The sequence below is a fragment of the Garra rufa genome, chromosome 1 (assembly GCF_049309525.1).
Source record: "Garra rufa chromosome 1, GarRuf1.0, whole genome shotgun sequence".
Taxonomy (NCBI): Eukaryota; Metazoa; Chordata; class Actinopteri; order Cypriniformes; family Cyprinidae; genus Garra; species Garra rufa.
Genome location: NC_133361.1, coordinates 73,056,231 through 73,075,168, shown reverse-complemented (window position 1 = coordinate 73,075,168; position 18,938 = coordinate 73,056,231). Strand labels below are relative to the sequence as shown.

At 39.5% G+C, this 18,938-nt stretch overlaps 1 long non-coding RNA gene across 1 annotated transcript; it reads left to right on the top strand.

Moving 5' to 3' along the window:
- On the top strand, positions 1–2,548 carry LOC141339328 (uncharacterized). The gene is made up of 3 exons (XR_012355936.1): positions 1–139; positions 418–507; positions 1,464–2,548. It is a non-coding gene; the product is annotated as an uncharacterized lncRNA (long non-coding RNA).
- Positions 2,549–18,938: the final 16,390 nt, after the last annotated feature.

The window sequence follows — 18,938 nt, the reverse complement described above, 5'->3', positions numbered from 1 at the left end:
AGGTAAAGCTGAAACACCGCGGTTAACTGCATCTTTTGTGTTTTATTTTCAAGTTTGTAGTCTCGTGGTCATGTCGTCTGCATCGGAGGTGTATTAGAGTCTTTTCTGGTGATTGCCGTCGTCGCGGTGCAAACAACAGGTGAGCTTCCCCTTTCATCAATTTAACTAAGTTAATGTTAACGTTACTAAATTAGCCAAATTAGCCACAGGCTGCTGTTCTCCACTGACTTGCAGAACAGGTTAACTTTTTAAAGAGAGTAACGAGCTAGCAATATATTAATATAGCAAGTTTTGCTAATAAATATGATAAATGCTTATTTTATTAAAAATGTAAATTTTATTACTGTACAGTAGTTGTCTTTTCTGATCATAAACTATAGTAACACTAAAAGGGTGTTGTGACACTGTCTGTTACAGGAGATTTCTCCAAGCACTAACTGGATGCTGACCATCAGATGCAGAATCATCATACAGCCAGCTGTCCATTTTACAGACATGCAGAATCAGGTAACCCAAAACACATTTTGTTTTACATTGCATTTACATTCATGCATTTTTCAGATGCTTTTATCCTAAGCAAGTTATATTGTATTTATATTGTTATTTATTGTATTTCGTAAGGTATTCATTTCCTGGGGGGTGTTCCAAATAAGTCAGGCTTATTTCAGTTAGTCTGACTTATTTTGTGCCATATCAAGTGACAATAAGTCAGACTAACTGAAAAAAGCCTGGCTTATTTGGTAAACTTGTTTTATGGAACACCCCCCTGGGAATGTTTTTTATTACCATGTCTTGTCACATCAAGATTGAGTTTGCATGCGCATTAAAATTATTTCTATTAAACCAGCATTTAAACAGCAAAATGCAGCTGCTTCAGGTGTCTTTACCTTACTGTAACCTTTAAATTCATAATAGCAATCTTACCATCTGTCAAATTTAGATTATTGTTACTGTAAAGCAACAAATAGAGATTTTTTTAATCGTAGTAGGCCTATTATATGCACAGACTTTCTAGGAAACACACGTTTAGAATGTTTATATGAACAGATTAGTTAGCATTTAGCATGGTCTGTGGCAGACTTTACTAAGTGTCAGGGCAACAAAATTATATAAACAAAAATGTAATATTAAGTCATTTAAATCATGAAGAAAATATTGTCTTTGTGCTCCATTTAGTAAAAACGGTTTTAAACAAAGCCATGTCTTGCGTCTCTGCACACAGCAGTGTTTAATTACTGAATGAATTTACCTTTTTTAAACACCTTGAATCAGTGATTCACTGGCCCATTCATAAAATTCTTTATAAAAAATTTCAATAAAAAGTTTCTTCAGTTTTTTTTCTTACTACAGCGTTTATATGTAGTATATATATAAAAAAAATGCATACAGCATCAAGTTCGACAGTTGAGGCAAATTCTATAAACACTGCTTTAAAAAAATCTTTTTTTTTCTTGTGCTTGCAGGTTCGTTCAGACAGTCAATCTTTGTGGCAGCAAATGCATTGACAGTCACAGATCAGATGGACTTCTGGAAAGAGGGTGCAAACAACAAGCATCAGCCTGAATTCCATTCTGCTGTTTCTCATCAGAGAGCTTGTCAACTTTGACTCAAAATTACTCAAATTGAACACAACACAAACTCATTTTTACTGTATGATTTTATTTTATTTACACTACCAGACAAAGCTTTTGAACAGTAAGATTTTAAATGTTTTTAAAGTAGGTCTCTTCTGCTCACTAAGCCTGCATTTATTTGATCCAAAGTACAGCAACAACAGTACACTTTTGAGCCGTTTTCTTTTTGAATATATTTTAAAATGTCATTAATTCAAAGCTGAATTTTTAGGATCATTACTGCAGTCACATGATCCTTCAGTAATCATTCTAATGATCTGATTTTCTGCTCAAAAACTATTATTATGATGTTGCTGAGATTAATATAATGCTAAAAACAGTGAAGTAGATTTTTTTCAGGTTTCTTTGATGAATAGAAGGTTCAGATAAACAGCATTTATCTGAAATAGAAATAGTTTGTAACATTATGAATGTCTTTATCATCACTTTTAATCAATTTAAGTCATCCTTGCTAAATAATATCTTTCTATTCATCAAAGAATCCTGAAAAATTTAAAAATTAAATAAAATATGTTTATCAGCATACTAGAATGATTTCTGAAGGATCATGTGATACTGAAGACGAGTAATGATGCTGAAAATTTAGCTTTGATCAAAGGAATAAATTAAATTGTAAAATATATTCAAATAGCAGTTCATTTATATAATTTATCACAATTGTATTGCTTTTGCTGTAATTTGGATCTAATTAATGCAGGCTTGGTGTGCAGAAGAGAATTCTTTAAAAAAATCTTAGTGTTCAAAAACTTTTGACTGGTAGTGTACTTACTTATTTTTGCTTTTCAGTATGTGTATGTTTGCCATGATACAAAGTCTCCAGGGGACTGTGGTGATGCCCTTTTTTCTGCTGTATCCTAGAGGTCAACATTTGTAATTTGTACTTTTAAAAAGAAAATGTTCAACAAATAAAAAGAATATTATCAGAACTAATGCTTATGAGTTATTTTGATTTTTATGGGGTTGGGGTGGTAAAAATCTTAAAATACAGTGCTATACGACAATTGGATTGTTTTTACAGGTAAAAAAAAGTTTAAAATAAATGAAAATAAACTCTATAGTACTGATACTGTAATTGAAAATACAGTAAAAATACTGTAATTGAAGATACAGTAAAAACACTGTAAATGAAATTACAATAAAAATACTGTAAATGAAATTACAGTAAAGGTCTTTTAGTACTGTAAATGCACTTACAGTAATAATACTGTAAACATTTTTACAGTAACTTACTGGCATCCAGCTGCCAGTAAGTTACTGTAAAATTTACAGCAAACTTTTTACAGTGTGTATAAAGGTCTGAATGCGATCCTTTTCAGAATAAATCTCATGGGACTGTAATGAATGTTCAGTTATCTGAAGAACATCTGCAGCTCTTTGTTTATTGATTTGCTTGACGTCAACATGGAGTTTGCGGAATAACTTCTCCATTTTTATGTCTTATAAATCCTTTTGTAGATGTTACTCTGAACTGATTCTTGCTGTTTCAATGTCCTTATATTTTCCCTAATAAAGAAATTAACATTTTATTTACTTTGGTGTTAAGCAACAGAGCAGTACTAAAATAATTGGGCTAAACTTATAATCACTTTAGTTTTTCAGTAAAACTACGTACTATTTAAAATGACTGGTGTTTATACACGAGTAAACAAATCAAATACAGTTAAATTATTTACAACATTTTGAAGTGATTTCAACGATACAGTTTCTCTCTATTGCTACAGTTTTTGCGTTGATGGAAAAATCATATAACTAAAAAGACAAACAAGACACACAGTGCACAGCAATAATGAGTACACCTCTTCTGACCACATAAAACATAACAGTTTTGAGATGTGTATAAGGTGAAAGAGAAAAAGATGCAGGAACCAAATGAGCTTCAGTAAAACAACAGTGAACTGCGGTCTGATCGGATGTTCTATATGTCAGTAAAACAAACTTTTCTGTCCTGTCAGCAATTTCTTTGTGCTCACGGTGCACACTCTTCAGCTTTAAGTGAATATGAGGCCACGCATATCGCTTCATAAATAAAGCACACAAGAAACTACAGGCATAGTTCTGTCATCAGTTAAGTCATGAAATTACCAAAAAGGCGATTAAAGCTGAAAACTGTGCATGCACGTATATGCATCACAATAAAGAACATTTCTCAAAAGCATATACTAAAATATATTCTGCTATTCGAGATCACAATACAAGGTGCAAGCTGATAGACTATATATATATTTTTAAGTCACAAAGTAAATGTGAGTACAGTGCATTTATATTAGAAAATATGCGCTAATTAGTTTTTCTCTCATTAATTTGTAAAGTACAAACAAAAATGAAACAATTTAAATGCTTAAAATAACTAATTTTACATTCTAATTTCACAATTTATGTGTGGTTGAATTCTGGCCTTTTTCACATTTTTATCAATATTTGCATGTCTTATCCATGAGTATGCAATGTTGGAGAACAAGCTTTTGGGGGTTTTGAGAACCAGAACCAAGCTGACTGTGCAATATTGAGCACCTACAAAAATTGTCGAATTCACTCAGTATTACTTGATCTAAAAAAATAAATTAATAATAATAATTATTATTATATATATATATCAATTACAATTAAGTGAAAATTAATTGTATTCAGTTTTAGTCACTAAAACAGTTCAGTTGTCATGGTTCATGCAGGAACGGACAAGACGGCGGAGTAAAATACAAAAGTCTATAATAAATCCACTGGCAGGGTATAAACAAACAGTGAACACAAGGACACAGAAGGTAATATTAACACCAGAAAAAGCAACAGGGGAAAACAATCCAATTTATAAAGGGGAGACTGATAAACAAGGACAGGTGTAGCAAATCATGCTAATGGGGGGAAGTCCAAATATGGGCAATGAGTGAACCAACACAAACAGAACAACAGGGGGAGGCACTGGGAAAAAACTAAATATAGTCAAAGGTTGGGAAAAAAACACTAGGTTAACCTGACTCCAGTATAGTCAAACACATTTTATATTGGAATAATAAAGATTATTGTGCCACTCCAGACTGGTTGCTGGCCCCTCCCTGGCTGCCCCTATAAAAACATCCTGGCTCCACCACTGTCTGTGGCAGCCTGCAGAACCACAGAACACTTATGTCACAGCTAACTCAGACAGCAGCGCCAGGCCCGCAGGTTCAAGCCCAAGGTGGGCGTAGCAAAAGTTATTTTATTGAGCATGGTGCAACATAGTGTTCGGATCATTTCAGAGTTGATCTATCTATCGCAGTGTGTTTCATTGTGAATGCAAATGTGCTTTATTTTTAAATCCAAAAGAGCACAGAACTAGAAATCAGTGGCTCAGTTATATTTACAACAATGATCCGGAACAGTACAATGCAAATATTCAAGTGGGTGATGCACATTTCACAGAGGACTTTTTTCTGAACCTGGGATAGCAGTTTACAATGCCAGCTGTACACAAAGGGTTAAGGCTATAAAGTGGGGCAATTCCAACATTGCAAGGACAGTTTGTGATTCTGACTGATGGCCTGTAAGTATGTTTTCATATTTAAAGAATTCAGTACTGACTATTCAAACGCAAGTTTTGAGCAGTGCTTCTGGTTTCTCATTCTACGATCACAAATACAAACATGGTGTTATGTTTACGCAGTGCAACGAGTAGAAAGACAGTATGAGTCATTATAATCAGTAGCTATGTCCTGACAAGTTTTTTTTGTTTCTGTTTCGTCACAACGAGAAAGGGCATGGTAAGGGGCATAACATTTCCGTCATATGCTTGAGGTATTTGGCAAATCACAGTGCACCAGATAGCTGGCCAATCAGAGAACACCTCGGTTTCCATCAACAACGAGTTTTGTAAAAACCTGAAGCATTTCAGAAAGGTGGGGCAGAGAGGAGCACAACAAATGTACAGTACATGGAATATAATATGTTTTTTAAACCTCAAACTGCATAAACACATTACATTACAAAAACATACACAAAATAATGCTCTTTTAGCAACGTCATATGATCCCTTTAAATTGTTATGGTAAAATGCTGATTTGACATTAAAGTAGATAAAATCTCTGAAATGATCTAAACACTATGTGGTGCTATGCTTAGTAAAATAACTTTAGGCCTAGCACTGCAGTCTGAGGCTGCTGTGACGTAAGTGTTCTTCAGTTGGGGATTATTGGCAGCCTGCAGTGGACATCCAACCACGCCCACAAGTGTAATGTCACAAACAATGCCCACATCGTATTGTTTGCCAACCACTAAAAAGTTGTTGTTGTTTGCCGTGTCAGTAAGTAAAAAACAAGACCTTTGGTCTATAGCAAGTCTTAAAACATTGACAATTTAAGAATGTGTGCATTGTTTGTGTGCATGTGCATAAACAACAGTTTGTATGTGTAAGCTACCAATAAATATTTTATGTGTGAGTGGGTGGGTGAGCGTAGTTGTGTGTGTGTGTTTGGGGTGGGGGGGCAGTGTATAAAAATTGCACATTCATTCAGCATTCAATTTATGTTATAAAGAACGTAAGAATCATGTTTAAGGACCTACTCATTGTCAAAATCATACTCTACATTTAATACTGTCTATAGAATTGATGTTAGTGGCGTTAAAATTGCAGCAAAGTGATGCTCATTACCTAGTCTTGTGTATAATTCAGATAGCTAAAACTGTAAATTCAACTCCTTGTTACAAGTATGGTAGAAACATTACTTCTACTATGAAAGATTGCTTTGTAAGTAATCTTCCTGACTTATCTGAATTCCTCAACATATCTAATAACTTTGAAAAACTAGATGATGTAACAGAAACTATGGACTCTCTCTTTTCTAGCACTTCAGATATGGTTGCTCCTTTACGCTTAAAGGATTAGTGAACAACAATGCACAGATAATGTACTCACCCACTTGTCATGCAAAATGATCATGTCTTTCTTTCCTCAGTCGTAAAGAAATTGTTTTTTTGTTTTTTTTTTGAGGAAAACATTTCAGGATTTCTCACTTTATAATGGATATGGATGGCACCCTAAAGTTTGAACTTCCGAAATGCAGTTTAAATGCACTTTAAATGCAGCTTCAAAAGGCTCTAAACTATCCCAGCTGAGGAGGAATGGTCTTATCTAGCAAAACGATCGATTATTTTTTAAACAAATTGACAATTTATATACTTTTTAACCTCAAATGCTCGTCTTGTCTCATCTCTGTGCAGCGCATGCTAAGTCTGTGTGATTCAGGTAAATACAGTTAGGGTATGTCGAAAAACTCCCATCTCATTTTCTTCCCTAACTTCAAAATCGGCTTAGATCACTGCAAAAGTACCGACATAGTGTTTACAAAGTGAACATGTAAAGAAGCTCAAACGCCCTTTACAAAAAAGGTAAAAACTGCATTGTAGCAGAACCTGGCAGATCGGACAGGGTCAGGGAACTTAGGGGCCATGGCAAATCAGCCATTTCTAAAGACCATGGAGGAGCAGACATTTCAGAGGGCCATGACGGATTGAGGAGCTCTGGGGGAGCAAGTTTCTGGAGGGAGCTCTGGAGGCCATAGTGGGTCAGGGATCTCAAGAGGCAATGGCAGATTGGTTAGTTCAGGGGACCATGGCGGAGCAGACAGTTCAGAGGGCCATGGCAGATTGAGGAGCTCTGGAGGAGTGGGTTCTGGAGGGAGCTCTGGAGGCCATAGTGGGTCAGGGATCTCAAGAGGCCATGGCAGATTGGTCAGTTCAGAGGGCCATGTTGGAGCAAAAACTTCAGAGGGCCATGGCGGATTAAGGAGCTCTGGAGAATCAGGTTCTGGAGGGAGATCTAAAGGCCATATTGGATCAGTGATCTCGAGAGGCCATGGCAGATCGGCCAGTTCAGGGGACCATGGCGGTGCAGACAGTTCAGAGGGCCATGGTGGATTGAGGAGCTCTGGAGGAGCAGGTTCTGGAGGGAGCTCTGAAAGCCATAGTGGGTCAGGGTTCTTGAGAGGCCATGGCACATCGCCCAGTTCAGAGGGCCATGGCAGAGCAAACAGTTCAAAGGGCCTTGGCGGATCGAGGAGGTCTGGAGAATCGGGTTCTGGAGGGAGATCTAAAAGCCATAGGGGGTCAGGGATTTCGAGAGGCCATGGCAGATCAGCCAGTTTAGGGAACCATGGTGGAGCAGACAATTCAAAGGGTGGATCGAGGAGCTCTTGAGGAGCATTCTCTGGAGGGATCTTGTTAGGAGTGGGCACTGGAGGGAGCTCTTGAGGAGCGGGCTCTGGAGGGAGCTCTTGAGGAGCGGGCTCTGGATGGCGCTCTTGAGGAGCGAGCTCTGGGCGGTGTCCTAGGCGAGCGGGCTCTGGACGGCTCTCGGGAGGCACGTACACTTGAGGGCGCTCGGGAGGCGCAGACACTTGAGGCCGCTCGGGAGGTGCAGGCACTTGAGGCTGCTCGGGAGGCATCTCATTAGGAGCGGGCTCTGGAGGGAACTCTTGAGGAGCAGGCTCTGGAGGGAGCTCTTGAGGAGCGGGCTCTGGATGGCGCCCTGGGCAAGCAGGCTCTGGATGGCTCTCGGGAAATGTGGACACTTGAGGGTGCTCGGGAGGCGAGGACACTTGAGGCTGTTCGGGAGGCGCAGACACTGGAGGGTGCCCTTGAGGAGCGGGCTCTGGACGGCTCTTGGAGGGCACAGACACTTGAGGGCACCCGGGAGGCGTGGACACTAGAGGGCACTCTGGGGCCACAGACACTAAAGGGCGCTCTGCGGAAGCGGACACAGGCGGGCACTCAGGCGTGGCAGCCATCTTGAGTGCAGATTTTGGCAAGGCAGCCATCTTGTCCGAGGACTTAGGTGCAGCCGCCATCTTGGCCAAGGACTCTGGTGAGGCCGCCATCTTGGCCAAGGACTCTGGTGAGGCTGCCATCTTGGCCAAGGACTCTGATGAGGCTGCCATCTTGGGTGAGGACTCTGGCGAGGCCACCATATTGGCAGAGGACTCTGGTGAGGCCACCATCTTGGCCAACAGTACAGGGTGCAGGACAGCAGCCGACGGGTTTGAGCGTTGGGCGGTGGCCGACAGACTTGAGCGCAGAGAGGAAGGTGGAGGGCTTGAGCACTGGGTGGGCACCAGCAGTGCTGGGCTGTGGATTCTAGCAGAACTTTGAAGGATTTGGGGAAGCATGGAAGGCATGGAGGGATCGAGCTCATTGGAGAAGTAGGTGGAGGAAACTGTCTTGTGGTGAGCTGGAGTGATTGCATGCTTTTGGATGGGAGTAGGATGGGAATCCTCCACATCAACATGGAACTTAGAGTTACTCAGATTTAGTACATGATTAATAAAATCTGCTAGGGGTTTTCAGCAATCGTCATTAGTTATTAAACCAAACAGAACATCATCTTTGAGTCCCATCCGAAAGCAAGCATTTAACATAGAATCACTCCAGCTTACCAGATGTGAAACGCTCAGGAAATCCTCCACAAACTCCTCCAATGGCCGTTCTTCCTGCTGGAGGTCCCATAGAAATTCCTCAGCCCAGTTCATCTTGGTCCAGTCTTCTGTCACAATCGTGCTGGGATGAGGAGCCGAGGGAATTACGAGGAGCCAGGGAAAAACACGAAAACAGAATTACAAAACAAAACACTTATTTATTAACAAAACCAACAAAACCAAACAAAAACCCAGTAGATACAAAACGACGATGTAACTTTAAGAATGGACCAACTCAAATGGAAACAAACGTCTATTTAAAGAGAAGTAAAGGGAAGTGGTGACTAAACAGGACAGGTGTACACAATTAGGATAACGAGGGGAAAGTACAAATATGGGCTAAAGAGGAAACCAAATCAAACTAAACCATAAGGGGAAGACAAAGGAAGAAACCAAAACATTGGAAACACAGGGGGAAAACACTAGGAAAGAGATATCTGACTATAAATCCTGACAGTAATTCATTCCTGTGATTTCAAAGGTGACATTTTAGCATTACTCCAGTCACATGATCCTTCAGTAATCATTCAAACATATTCAAAAGTATTATTATTACTATTATTGAATAATAATATTGTTAATGAAAACAGTTGATTATTATTTTTCCATGTTTTTTGATGAATAGAAAGTTCTGAAAATAGCATTTATCTGAAATAGAAATCTTTTGCAACATTATAAATGTCTTTATAATCACTTTTGATGAGCTGAAAGCATCCTTGCTAAATAAACATATTATTAAATGCTAAATTAAACATATAATTTCTTTCTATGGTATAGTGTATAATGTTACAAATGATTTTTATTTTTATTTTAGATAAATGCTGATCTCTGGATCTTTCTATTCATCAAAATGCTGAAAAAAGGCACTCAACTGCTTAAAATATTGATAATAACAAACAAAAATGTTTCTTGAGCAGCAAATCAGCATATTAGAATGATTTCTGAAGGATCACGTGACACTGAAGACCAGAGTAATGATGCTGCAAATTTAACTTTGATCACAGGAAAAAATTGCATCTTAAAATATATTTAAAAAGAAAGCATTTATTTTAAACACTAAACATATTTCACAACTGCTTTTGCTGTATTTTGTATCAATAAAAAAAGCAGGCTTGGTGAGCAGAACAGACTTTAAAAAAAAGAAAGTAAAAATATTACTGTTCAGAATCTGTGCAGTATATATTTGTACAATTTTTTTTATATTTGGGGGAAAATAATAAATATAATTAACGTCATAATATTTAAAGAATAAAGTCTAAATTAAGAAAATACAATCATGTTATATTGCGTAACGCAGGGCTGCTCAACCCTGTTCCTGTAGATCTACATTCCTGCAGAGTTCAGTTCCAACCCTGATCAAACACACCTGTCTGCAATTATCAAGTGCTTCTTCAGATCCTAATTAGTTGGTTCAGTTGCCCAGTTATCAGGGCCATAAGCTCTTTTATGAACAAAACAAGGACATCAAATTGATTAAACTGAATTCTTATTATCAACATTTACATTTGGATCTGACTGAAGTTGAAAAAATCCTCAGAACTAATTGCTGGGGTAAATAATAATCCCCAAATGTGGCTTTTAGATAGAAGAACAAAGAAAAAATGGTTTAGCCTGTTCAGTTTTAAACAAGGTGTAAAGTATAGTTCATAAGTAAGTGAATCTTGTTTTTGTTTAAGATTATGTTTAAGATTAATAATCAGAGAAGGCTGCCCTAAGATTCACAAACAAACTATTCACTGAAAGTGGCATACACTATCAGAAAATCCACACATACACAGATGCTCGCTCATTTCTCTAAATTGGGACAATGCATCAGCTTCTACTGATTTATATGTAGCAAACTATAAATGAAAATCAAAATGTTTTCAAAATAAAGACAGAAAGTCTTTAAAGTCTTTAATTTAAAAAAAAAATAAAATGAAGACAAACCTGCAAATGGAAGGCTTCCCTCTCTGTGTCATCAGTTCAGTTATACAATGTGAGTTATCTGATAAATGTGTCTATTTATATGAAAGTGGAAAAGTTTTGCAGTCAAAGAAACCCCCTGACATTCCAGAAAGAAAGTGAAAGTGTTTTGTGTTGGTGATGTCTATTAGCTAATTTAAATTAAGTGATTCAAATAATTTTTGTGTTTTTTGCATATTTCTGCTTAAAGTTATTAATATATATATATATATTCTAAAAAAACTCAAATCAGTTGATAGATATCACCACAAATAACACGGAACACTTTCACTTTCTTTCGGCTAGGTGATAAACGTCCGTTATAGGCAAGTGGGAAAGTTTTGAATTTATCACAGATATAGCACAGAACACTTTCACTTTGAAAAAGTTTTGTGTAATTTGTGGCGATGAGCATCAACTACTTTGAATTAAGTGAACATTTGTGCTTTTGCTTCTTGATATATCTGCTTTAAGTTATTAATACTTTAATTTTTTATGAATTAGTTCCCAGACAGTAGAGTAATGAATTGAGTGTTTATGATATGATTTTCAGACTATGCTTAAGATTGGATTATTTTTAGCTATAACATTAGGAAAATATTATCATTACAATGCGATTTGACTACTTTGATGTGTACACTTTATTAAAAGCATATTTTGGACATGAAATTCTGCAAAAAATAGTTTATGATAAAAATTATAAATACATTTTAGCATTAGAATAATACGGAGCCCCTAAAATTCGTGGTGGTGGAAAAAATGTTGGGGTGGGTGGAAAAAAATTTCAGGCTGGTGCAAAAAAAAAATCAGGGTGGGAGAAAAAATATGTATTTTAAAAAAAATTTCATTCTCTCGCAAAACTTTTGCGTTTTCTTGCAAAGATATTTGTCTTCCCTCACAAAACTTTTGCATTCTTTTTGCTTTATTTTGAACTTTGTCTAGGAGTTTGCATTCTGGATAGGTGTGGGAAGATCATTTCACCAGGCAGGAAAGCTGACCAAAAATGTTTTGGGAAGTGATTTCATGCCTCTCTGTGGCGGTACAATGAGGCGTCTTTCACTAGAGGATCTCAGACTTCTGGAGGGAGTGTAGATTTGTAGTAGTGAAAGGAGGTAAGCAGGTGATGAGCCATTAGTGTCTCGAATTTGATGCGAGCTGTAACCAGTAGCCAGTGCAGGGAGATAAAGAGAGGTGTGATATGGGCCTTTTTGGGCTCATTGAAGACCAGCCGTGCTGCTGCATTCTGAATTATTTTGTAGAGGTCTGATTGAACATGCTGGACGACCGGCCAAAAGAGCATTGCAGTAGTCCAGCCTAGAAATGACCTGGGCCTGGTCGAGGAGTTGTGCAGCATGCTGTGTTAGTAAGAACCTGATCTTTCTGATGTTGTGCAATGCAAACCTGCAAGATCGAGCAGTTTTAGCTATGTGGTCTTTAAAAGTCAATTGACCATCAAAGATTACACCAAGATTTCTGGCTGAAGTCGATGGGGTAATTGTTGATGAAGTCAGGTTGTAGAGTTGTAGTGGCAGCAAAGACAAGGGGTCAGTCTTTGCCAGATTGAGCTGTAGGTGGTGTTCTTTCATTATATAAAGTATAGTATAAATTATATTATACTGAAAAACATTATTTTTTCCTTCTTAGCCTGGACAAGGGTTTCACAAACACACGCACGCAAACGCCATGGAGGGAAACTGAAAAACATTCACAAACTAATATATATATATATATATATATATATACATACACACACACACACACACACACACACACTTAAGGGCGGTAAAAGTACTACAATTTATTATACTAGATATTGTATAATAAATCAAAAAGAAAACTGTCATGAAAAATATAGGGAGTTTAAAAGGCAGCTGCATAATAAATAATCCTCTGCTGCCATCTATTGGTTATATGGGTCATTCCATATTATTTTTAAAAAAGACGTTTCCTGCTAAAAGTTATTTTGTCCGATGCAGTTTATGAATGAAAAATTAGTCCATGAAGTACATTGTTGAGATTCCGATCGGCCCAGATGTCAATTAACGCAAGCCCAACCCCCCCCCCCCCCCCGGAAAAAAACTGTCCGGTTCTACACGATTGCTGTGAATGACCCAATTGACAATGAAAACGGCGATTGTCGCCGAAAAGTGACAAGTTTGCAGGTATGTAAAATAGAAAATGAAAATTAGAGAAATTACTTGAGTAGCCCTTTACTGCAGAACACAAGATCCATGGGCTGGGTTGGTTCCACATCTAGGGGGTGGAGATTATGGTAGGTTTAGGGGTGAAGATGGGTGGGATTAGGGATCGGGTGGAGACAGAAAGGTTTAGGTATACGTAAGGTGGGAGGAGTTGGATCTGGATCCATGCTTGCCCCCTGGATCTTGACAGAGAGAGAGACAGACAGAGATTTTAGTACACAAATAATTTAAGGTACTTAATTGATAAAATGTATGTAGTGGGCTTCGCTTATTAAACAGGGTGTTTAAACTTTAAGACGCTGTACCTGCTCTTGTTCAGTGGCAAGGCTAAGAAGTGGCCGATGTTACTGGCCGGTGAGCAGGAGGAGGTGGAGGCCGATGTTACTGGCTGGTGAGCAGGAGGAGGTGGAGGCCGATGTTACTGGCCTGGCCGATGTTACTGGCCGGTGAGCAGGAGGAGGTGGAGGCCGATGTTACTGGCCTGGCCGATGTTACTGGCCGGTGAGCAGGAGGAGGTGGAGGCCGATGTTACTGGCCGGTGAGCAGGAGGAGGTGGAGGCCGATGTTACTGGCCTGGCCGATGTTACTGGCCGGTGAGCAGGAGGAGGTGGAGGCCGATGTTACTGGCCTGGCCGATGTTACTGGCTGGTGAGCAGGAGGAGGTGGAGGCCGATGTTACTGGCCGGTGAGCAGGAGGAGGTGGAGGCCGATGTTACTGGCCTGGCTGATGTTACTGGCCGGTGAGCAGGAGGAGGTGGAGGCCGATGTTACTGCCTCACAGAATGTTCACTCCATCCAATATTTTATCTCACCTTCAAGATCTAAAGGACCCTGGTAATTTGCCATCATGCAACAGCATGACCACATCTGATTGACTGTGCCTGCTAAAGTGAGGGGAACAGGGGAATCCCAAATGTGGTACTCTTTTACTCGTCTTATTGCACGTTCAACAAGTATGCAGAGTCTGGCAATGGCCTGGGTTCTCTCAGTTTCCTCTCTGCTAAACTGGTCTCTGTGCTTGAAAGGGGGGATGATTAATTTTGCCCTAACATCCTCCAGCATCTTTCCAATGAGGAAGCCCTTATCTGCCATGACCTCATCACCTGGCTCTAGTAAGTCCAAGATTCCAGACTGCCTTGTCAACTCCTTGTCAGAGATAGAACCAGTGAATAACTTTGACGCAAATGTGATTGCACCACAAGGTGCCACTCCAATCAAAGCTTTAAAGGTGGTATGGCTCTTGTAGGCTGAGAATGTTTCAGAGTGGAGGGTAATTGCCTCTGGACACTCACATCTGAACTCTGTGCAATCAATGATGACCCTCACATTTGGGCAGTACTGCTGAAATTTCACAGGCATCGTCCGTCTCACCTGTTCCCGGGACATCCAGATTTGAACTGATCCCAACACAAGATATAAGTAGTTTGCCCACGTTATTATAACTCGGCTCACTGTAGAAGTGCTTACTTGGAATACCTCGGCCAAAACTCTCTCTCTAAGACCAACAGCGACTCGCAAACAAAACATGAAAAACTCATCAATAAGCTGCATTTTGCGCTGGGGGCTTGGCTTCACAACCTCCTTCTCTACAGCTGAAATTCCAATCCTCTTGGCTTTGGACCAGTACACAATTTTGGAAGCAGAGGGCTCAATAGATCTCCAGAAAACGAAAAAGATGTTTTTGTTTGAGAACCTCGTGAAATATCTGAAGTCTTCATCAGACACACACCATCTGTCCAGCAAAGATCGTGAGATGGTTAGGTTGAAACCAGTTCCTCCAGCTCCTTTATTTTCTCTAATGCCTCATCCAGAGCACCTAAATAAACATAAACAAAATAAAACTTTTTTAAAAGTATAATGTTAAACATGGCAATTCATTATTAGAGTACATTTCTGACGGAAAAAAAAAACTCAATTTGTTAAAATAACTATTACAGATTTGTGCAATTATACAATATTTTTAACATCACTGTAAATTCTTTATTCACCCCAATATTCTCACATGCCATTATTATAACAAATCTGAATTTGCTTTATTTCATTTGTTTTTTGCAATGTCTCTATCATTGGACATTAATGCTTCAGCAACATGATTAAAAACCACTGAGTAATCCACAGAGAGCAGTATAATTGCTGATGACATTAGTAAAAATTAAGTTATAACTGGGTTTAAATCGTGTTATTGGTTCGCACTCTCACCTCACTAACATATTCCATTGTTAGCATAACTGTGAGCATAATTTTATATTTATAGCATTGTATATATTTAGAAAATTATGTAATCTCTATTTCATTAATAATTACCTAGTGTTCAAGTATTTATCTTTGTTGACTCTGGACAATTTGTACGTTAGTTATTGTATTAGCAACATGCTACACTCACCTGGAGGAGGCCGGCTGTTATAATCGTGTTCCTGCAACGGCAGCGCCGTATCAACGCTCTCCATTTCAACATTTGCTTCCTCCTGCTCACCACAGATACCTCGTTTTGCCGTCCGTGTCTGGCGTGATTTAACGTCTCCCCAGTTGTTCCACGAAAACCTGGAAGGCACAGCCTGCGGTGTAAGATATTTTCGACCGGACTGTGTATGGACGCGGACTTCATCCTCCGTAAAGTGCATAGCACACACAAAAGTGCTGCCCTTCTTCACTGTAAATGCCACCCCTTCATCCCTTCGTATGGCCCAGATCCAACGTTTTTTCATATTTTCCTCAGTTGGAAAGCTATGAAACGATAAGTACGGTTGTTTCTTTTTCGAATTGAAACACAACGGTACGCAACAAGATTGACTACTTTTAGTCTCCGCCATTGTTCTTGACGCGCTTTTACCGGAAAAGAGTTTTCCCTACTTCCGGCTTGTTGACGTCACGTTGTGAAATAGGCCTATCGTCGTATGCAGCCACCAGAGGGAGTGCCACGCCACTCATTACAACCCACAGACTAATCCAGCGCATTGTGCCGTAGTGGAACAGGCCGGTAGAAGTACTGAACGGATTTGCATCGAGGCGAAGGAAGAGGGAGGGCACTGCGGGGCAGCCCAAACAACGGGTAAAAGGCGAGTGGATGGAATAAAACTGGATAGGTGAAAGATAAAACGCTCATAGCAAATCTATTTTATACATATCCTTATCGAAACCCCCTCTGCAAAACAAGTTAAGATGTCCAATGAATGGAGTTGCATTTTGCCTTGTTGGAATACCTCCGTATCCTGAAAACGAAGTAACTGCAACACATTTTTCCTCAATAACGCAAAGCACGTTGAGCATCCCGATCCCGCCGGGGTTTTTTTTAGCCGCCCATTCCCGCCGGCAGCAAAGTTCAAACCGCCCGCTCCCGCAGGATTTGCGGCGGGTCCCAATCCCAATGCAGCCCTCTAACACACACACACACAAGCATGCACGCACACGCACACACACACACGGCGGCCATTGCTCCAGCGCCTGGGGAACAATTGGGGGTTCATTGCCTTGCACAAGGGCACTTCAGTCATGGTACTGAAGGTGGAAAGAGGTTTCCAAGAAGGTGGAAAAGGAAAGGAAAGGAAAGGAAAGGAAGTGAGGTGAGGCCAAGTATGGTGACCCATACTAGGAATTTGTGCTCTGCATTTAACCCATCCAAGTGCACACACACAGTAGTGAACACACAAACACCGTGAACACACACCCGGAGCAGTGGGCAGCCATGGCTGCGGCGCCCGGGGAGCAGTTGGGGGAACGGTGCCTTGCTCAAGGGACTCACCTCAGTCGTGGTATTGAGGGTGGAGAGAGTGCTGTACATTCACTCCCACCACCTACAATCCCTGCCGGACCTGGGAATCGAACCTGCAACCTTTCGGTTACAAGTCCGACTCCCTAACCATTAGGCCACGGCTGCCCCTTTTTTTTTTTTTTTTTTTTTTAAGGAAAAGGTTCATTCACAATCTCTAACTTCAATTCAAAGCCCGACTCCCTCACAATTAGGCCATGACATTGCTTCTCCATATACATGTAGTGTATATGGAGAAGAGGAGGGGTCCAAGAACTGATCCCTGAGGAACCCCAGTGACTAGTTGATGAGTTTTAGATACTACCCCTTCCCAGGCCACTCTGAAAGCCCTACCAGAGAGGTAGGATTTAAACCAGTGAAGTGGAGTCCCTGTGATGCCCAGTGATGAGAGGGTGGACAGGAGGATCTGATGATTGACTGTGTCAAAAGCAATAGATAAATCCAGCAAAATAAGTACTGATGATTTGGAATCAGCTTTTGCAGTCCGCAAGGCTTCAGTGTCAGAGGGTAGCACAGTCTCAGTTGAATGGCCACTCCTGAAACCTGACTGGTTAGCATCCAGTAGAAATAATGATACCTGGTTGAAAACAGCTTGTTCCAGTGTTTTTGCTATGAGTGGATAGAGAGAGACAGGTCTGTAGTTCTCAATAAGTGAAGTGCTACGTGAAGGTTTCTTGAGCAGTGGGGTTACCCGGGCCTGCTTGAATGTAGTGGGGAAAGTACCTGTGAGAACCAGATGTTTTAATGATGTGTGTGAGTGCTTGTAAGACTGTAGGAGAGATTGCTTGGAGAAGGTTTGAGGGGATAGGATCTAAAGGACGTGTCGTCGGATGGTTGAGAGGAGAAGTTTGGATACTTTAGCCTCAGAATGGGGACAGAAAGAGAGGGGAGTTTTAGCCATGGGTGTGGTCCGTTTTAGTTCTTGAGTATATGGAGCTGAGAAATAACTACTGACTACTGGTAGATGCAGTTTTTGTTAATAAAATGACTAAACAAAGTACACATAAAGGTGTCTCTCCTCTTGATATACAATCTCAGTTTCTAAGGGGGCAGTTGTGGCCCAATGGTTATAAAGTCAAAGTTGTAAACCGAAGGTCGCTGGTTTGAGTCTCAGGTTCGGTAGGGATTGCCAATGGAAGAAGTGAATGTACATTGGTCTCTCCACCCACAATATATTTTTTACCAACAAGTTACTGCTTTCGGTACTGCTTTTGACATTTCTGTAATAAATAAATGATTGTAATTGTATTTATCTGTCTGTCATGTTTTTTCTTTATACTGTACTGAAATATGGTTGGGTTCAGTGGTAGTAGTGGGATTAGCGACTTTATAATATTTTAATGCTAAATTGTCACTAAAATGGTCATTTTCATGCATATTTTGGTTAATTACATTTCATATCCTTTTATATCCACTATAGGTTTGGGGATAGGTTAAGGGGTCTAAAAATCAAAATCTCTTATTGATAGAGTAATAAAAATGCACTGATATAAATATATTAGCTAAAAATATATAACAATTTGAACGTTTTAAATGTTGAAATACGTCTAAATTGTATGTTTTAGCATCACTAAAAATGTACAAAAATGTATGTTTTGTGGTTGTAAAGGCCTGTTCACACCAAGAACGAGAAATACAACGAAAAGTATATTTGCGTCCACACCAGTGAACGATAACTGTCTGTTTTTGTTGCATTTACACAACTTCAACCAGTAGATATCCTCAGCAAGCATGTTTAATCTAGCGTTAACTATCTGATCTCTAACATAGTCAATGTAGTGGAATTAAAAAAATAAGGACTCTTTTCTGAGGTAATTTTATGTTTTATGTTTTATGTCTGTTTGCTTCTACAATGTCGCCTGCTATTTCAAATGCGCAAGCCCTTTAAATTTGAACGAAGTCTGATTAGGTGTCATTGCTTGAGACACTATTGATTATGGCTTAATACCTCAAT